This window comes from Pogona vitticeps, chromosome 6 (assembly GCF_051106095.1).
Source record: "Pogona vitticeps strain Pit_001003342236 chromosome 6, PviZW2.1, whole genome shotgun sequence".
Taxonomy (NCBI): domain Eukaryota; kingdom Metazoa; phylum Chordata; class Lepidosauria; order Squamata; family Agamidae; genus Pogona; species Pogona vitticeps.
This window is the reverse complement of record NC_135788.1, coordinates 13,580,001-13,586,193: the sequence shown is the minus strand read 5'-3', so window position 1 is coordinate 13,586,193 and position 6,193 is coordinate 13,580,001. Positions and strand designations below refer to the sequence as shown.

General features: G+C 42.1%; 1 long non-coding RNA gene across 1 annotated transcript in view; it reads left to right on the top strand.

Annotated features, from left to right (window-relative positions):
• The first annotated feature begins 703 nt into the window (after nucleotides 1–703).
• The window catches only part of LOC140707972 (uncharacterized), an 83,747-nt gene continuing 78,257 nt past the window's right edge, over nucleotides 704–6,193 (top strand). Inside the window, exon 1 of the long non-coding RNA XR_012088097.2 lies at nucleotides 704–897. This is a non-coding gene — a long non-coding RNA (uncharacterized LOC140707972). The remainder of the gene's footprint in view (nucleotides 898–6,193) is intronic.

Sequence of the window (6,193 nt, the reverse complement as noted above, 5' to 3'; positions counted from 1 at the left end):
CTAGATGGGCGGTACATAAATCTAATAAATAAATAAATAAATAAAATGAATAAAATTATGTTATGTTAGGAGGTAGCAACATTACGAGGGGAAAAATGGATTTTAGTGGACGTCACTTGTGCTTCTGGATATTTAGTTAAGACAGGCATGGCCACTACAGTACATTGTTCATGCTAAATTTCCTTTCAGTGTGTCCTGGAAGTGTTACTACAAAAACATACAATTGATGGAAGTCAGGAGACCAAGAAACTTGATTTTGTTTTGTTTAAGATAGACAATCAGGAATAGTTTTACGAAATATTGTTCATTTAGTTTCCTTTTTTATTTTTGGTGGCCTTAGGGCATGTCATGAATATCTTTACCTCCTTGAAGCAGAATACTGAAGCACTTGAGAGGGGGGGGTTTAAATAAAAAAGTTATTGATTGAATGCATTAAAAATATAAAAGTACCAAAGGTTTATGCAGAGCTAGTGCGATATATTTGGCATTCATGTGAGACAGACACTATGCTTTGTAGCTTCACAATGAGCAAAATAATTTTGCTAAGCGGTTGAGAGAAATGCAGACAAGGAGAGATAGAAGGCTAAAGCTTGCCTTAACTCCAATGTCAATAGACGTTTTACATGTGATATTGCATTGCATCATACTCAATCACTATTTCAGAGAAATGTTGGGTACTTTTAACTCAGATTTAAGCAGCATTCATGAAAGACAACGCAGGTTAGTCACGTGCCTTAAGGGAATCCAGGCTGTCATTTCCAAAGATGGCAGCTGCAGCTTCCATACCCTAAATGAAGCTGTAGCCACCATCTTTGCAAAGGGCAGTCACTTTCCCTTTTTACACGCCGTGGCTGCGGAGGCCAGATGGAGACCTTGGTGGCAACGGCGGCAATTACGGTAAGGGGGTGTTGGTGGGGGTGGGGTGGTAGCAGGGGCAGGGGTGTGTTTTTAAAATAACCCCCCACGATACGACGAATAACCTCGTTATTCGTTGCTTCATGGGGGCAACTTTGTGCTTTGTGCGTCATCAACATTTTGGTGAGTCATCGCCAAAATGGTGAGTCATTCCCATCTCTAATGTCAACCAAAGTTTACAATCCAATTCTGTTCATATTTACTTACAGGGATGTAAATCCTGGCTTGATCTGTCCTGACTTAGTAAATGGGAAAGCTTCAAAATTGTCCTTTTTGGTGCAAGCCTTTGAGAGACAGGATACTTTTTTGGTTGGTCTAAGACAAAATGTAAGCATTTACTTTTTTAAAAAAATGCATTTCTGTAAAGTGCACCAATATGAAAAATGCAATAATGTTTGTGGTGGTGGTGGTGGTGGTGATGATGATGACGACGACGACGACGATGTGACATTTCTCCCAACAAGTGACCCAAAGCAGTTCACAACATTAAAATTCACACAATTTAAAAATACAATAAGTTAAATGTTAAAAAATAAATTAAACAGTATATGATTTAAAATACAATTAAAAGATTAAAACATGAAAACATAAAAAAAGAATAAAATTTCTGCTTAAATGGGGTTCAGGGATTCAGTTGTAATTGCTAAAAGCCTCCTGAAGAGATGGGTCTTTAGCTTTTTTTTTTTTTTGAAGGGTAAAAGGGAAGGGGTCATCCTGATCTCCCGAGGGAGAGCGTTCCATAGCCTGGGGAGCTGCCCCAGAGAAGGCCCTCTCCCGTGTCCCCATCAGCTGTGCTTGTGCTGGCAATGGGGCCGAGAGGAGGGCCTCCTCTGCTGATCTTAATCCCCAAGAAGGCGCCTATAGGGAGATATGGTCCTTCAGGCAGCCTGGACCCAAGCTGTATAGGGCTTTATAAAAAAAGGTAATGACCAGCATTTTGAATTGGGCCCAGAAACAGACTGGTAGCCAGTGCAGTTCTTGTATGTGCTCCCTGTAGCTGGTTCCAGTCACTAGTCTGGATGCAGAGTTTTGCACCAGCTGAAGTTTCTGAACCATCTTCAAAGGCAACCCCCATTGTTACATGGAACTAGGAGAAATAGTATCATTGGGTGGTGTGCTTGTATCTTTCTAATCAGTCAGCCTGTCCTGTCCTTGAAGGCGCCGGAGAATCTTTGAAGTGCTATATTCGAAAGCATGCAAATGCAAGTAGATCAATAGGGACCACCTCGGTGGGAAGGTAACAGCGTTCCGTGTCTAAGTCGCACTGGCCATGTGATCATGGAAGATTATCTTTGGACAAAACGCTGGCTCCACGGCTTGGAAACGGGGATGAGCACCGCCCCCTAGGGTCGAAGACGAATGGACAAAAATTGTCAAGGGGAACCTTTACCTTTTTATCACCATGTCAAATCGGTCGGTCTTGACCTAGAAATTCAAAGGTGGTGAGATTTCTCCCGGTCACAAGACTCAGACAAACAACACTCACCACCAGTTCCCAATGCTGGGCAGGTCAGGCCAATGCATGAAGAACCAGGTGGGGATATCCATAGCTTTGTGACATGACACACTGTTTGAATGTATTTGAATGCACTTGATTCAACACAGTTTTTAAAACTTCAGGGAAAGCACAGACACTAACAAGCAGGTCACAATATACGCCATCCTTGAAGGGCATATTTAAGGCCATGGATTTCCCTCAGATATTGGGGAGTCACAAGCATATTATAATTTGATATTCCTAGAAGCTATTGCTAAAACTGAAAGAAATAGCTATTTCTCATGTTACATGCCAAACTAGCCATGTTCCTAAGTAAACTTGTAGTAGTAGTAGTAGTAGTAGTAGTAGTAGGTAGAAGAAGAAGAAGAAGAAGAAGAAGAAGAAGAAGAAGACTATGCTAGGCAAACTGAAAAACAAGGGCAATTTTCAAAATCTAGCGGTGGCCTAAGAGCAACTTCTTCATGGTTTCCAGATGTCAATGTCGAAGCTATGTTGATAGATTAACAATGTGGGTTCGTCATTCCTATTAGCACAACTAGAAGAGAAAGCGCTTCATAAATTGGACCTGATTGTGTGGTTCTGAGCTTCAAGGTATCACCACAGCAGTCTGCGAAGAGTCAACAGGGAATCAATTTCTACATCACTATGGTAACGTAGGCAACAGCCGATAGGAGGTTGTTCCGGGCCTTCCAGTGAATTACTGTTCAACCATACGCTCAGCAGAGGGCTGCTCAGCAGGTGGCCACTGTTCCTCAGCTTCCGTATCCCAAGAAATGCACAAATAAATCTAGCTCATGAGGGTAATGTGGATGTGAAGGAAATAAGAACTGAAAATACCTCATGCTGTAAGAATTATTTATTTATTTTTAAACAGCAAGAATACATAGATGAACTCAAGTCAATTATGCTTGCCTCATCTTGTTCTCATACACGTTGCACTATGCAAATTGTGTTGAAACCCTCAAACGGATACACCACAGGGATCTGGGCATGGAAACTGGGAACAATTTGACCTGCTGTAATATAATAATAAGAGATTTTAATAATCTATAGTTTTTGACTGTAAGCAACTATCTCATTATATTTTCTCTGTGGTGTATACGTGTAAACATGATATATCACCATTCACTCCCAGAATCTGCTGGACCACATGGGGCATGACGCGTGTGGTTGGCGTCATCCCTTGTGCCCCAATTGAGGCAGTAATCCAGCTGCCACCACCCCTCTGTGGCTGAGCAAGGAGACTCGTCTTCCTGCTCCCTTGCCGGCGAGGCTGGGTGAGCAGGGAGGCGGGGCTCTGGCAGCTGGGCTCCTGTTGTGATTGGAGCACAGGGGATGATGCTGGCCATGCATGCCATGCGCCATGTGGTAAGTGGTCTGGTGGGGTCTGGGGATGGGTGGTAATCAGGCTGGCTACCTGTGCCAGCAGGCTTTGTATTCATATATGAATATGAAGCCCCCATGTCTAACTATAACACGTGTAAGAAGACCCATGACAACCGCCACAAAAAAACACATCCCGACCCCCAGGCTGGGAAACACTGGCATAGACGTATTTCTATATTTTCTCCCATTCCACCATGGCCACAGCCTTCCCTGGTGACCCCTCACATCCTCCATAGCTCATCTTCAGATAACATGCTCTCATTGTAATTAAGCAGAAGGATGAGGAGAAAATTGGAATTACAGAGGTCTGACTCATTCTACTGTTCTGTTTCCTATTGTTAGCACTAGCTCTACCTACCACTGGCTCTGCCACTACCAACCATTTTGTTTGTCTGTGGCATCTTAGCTTAAAACGTCCACTGCCATTTTGCTCAGTGTCTATCCTTGTCAAAGGGGGCATTTGTTGAAATAATGTGGAAAACAGCACCATGATACAAGTGCCTAGGTGGTGGAATTCTGTACTCCAAGATATCTACCCATCTCCTTCACTTGACATGTTCATATGGTGAGTCAAGGTACCTTGAGAAAATGGTCTTTCCAATTTTGGGTCTAGTTGTTGAAGTCTATATGAATGGTCAGAACGAGATTACATACTGCGATTGCTCACATTTTTATTTTTCACTTTAAAATTCCAGACGATTTGTCAGTCATGTTCAGACGGCTCCACTTTTAGATCAGAGGAGGAATCAGAAGTTATATAAAATTAAACTGCAACCATACTGTTTTATTAATGCCATTAATGATTCAGACATATTTTGGGCTGAAGGTTTAGAAACGTGTTTACCTAGAAGCTTGATAGCTCAGTGGTTTAGGTAGCCAGAGGCTGGGAGTCACATTCCCCACTATGAAGAGCCAGCTTGTGTAGCTGTAGGCAAGCTTCATAGTCCCAGGATGCCCCCCCCCCAGAAAAAAAGAACGATAAACCACTTCACCTAGAAAAACCCTGGAAAGGATCACCATAAGTGAGAATCAACTCGACAGCATGTTGTTGTTTTTGTTGTTGTGGTCTGGAAGAAGAGTTGGAAGGTACATCAAAGATTATCTAGCCCATTTGTTTGACAATATGGGAACTCCATTACTATGGCCTGCCGTGGAGAGGTGATAGTCCAGCTTTTGCTTAAAAGCTTCTGAGGAATGAAAATCTGTCACCTTTCCTGGTATTCTGTTCAACTTCATATAGCTAGTACTATTAGAAATGGGTTCTAATGGTGAGTTGAAGCAAATGGTTCAAGGACAACACAAAACAAATTCACTCTTTGTCAATCCTTGATTATTTCTTCTGCAGAGTAAACATCCAGTAAAGCCTCTTAAGTGCTGCATGTTGATGTCCAAGTATTTTCTGTTGCAAACTCTGTTTCTGAATATGATTTATGAATCTTATTTTATCTGATGGCAGGAACTATGACTAATGCATTAATCTTAAAGCAATCACAAATCACCTTTATGCCAATTAAAAGGCAAATTACAGTGTAATCTTGTGCAGGCTTACTTCAGTGGCACTCAGTCCTATCAAAGACTGCATTTTGGATTGCAGCCTCTAGCTGTTCAGCTATCAAATGGCTATGGAGACCATCTTTTAAAACAACATTTAACAGTTTCACAAAGAACTCTCATTACGTCTTCAGCCTTTAAATCACGATCAGTTTTGTTTTTGTAAACTGCTTGTCTCATGTATTATAGAAAGGTACGTCATAAGTCTCCGTATTATAGAAAGATAGCACATAAGTCTTATTCTTCCAAGTTGGGGAAAAGATCCAGCACCTTCCTTCATCCAATTTTTGTCCCTCTTTATCATAAAAGATGACAGGTTTTACTGGGATTTGAATCCAAACTTGTTTTAAAAGCCACCTCTTCTCAAACCACTTTTGCTTAGAAGTAAGCCCAGTTTCCTGGTGGAGATTCCCATTTCCCTTCCCTTCCCTTGAAAGCTTGGGAAATACCATAATTTTGGACTCTTGACACTGCTCCCGCCCCCATACAAGAAAAAATAAATTATGCCTCAGAAGAAGGTGTGGGGGGGGATGACACAAAAAGTCATGGGTTTTGTCACTGCTAGCATCGAGACAAGCCTTACATGGTCGTATGGATGGTTGGGAAAATGCCAACAAATTGGTGCTGCGTCAGGCACAATATAGAGAACAAAGTGTCTGCCCCAAAGAATACTTAGAAATAAATAAGGGAGTGAGGACGTTCCTATTAAAGTTGTTGTTTTCTACCATCAAGGAGCTTCTGACCTACGGTGACCCTACGAAAGAGCCCTCTCCAGAATGTCTTGTCCTCAGCTGCCCTGCTCTGCTCTTGCCTGTGGCATCCGTTAGGGAGTCAGGCCATGAC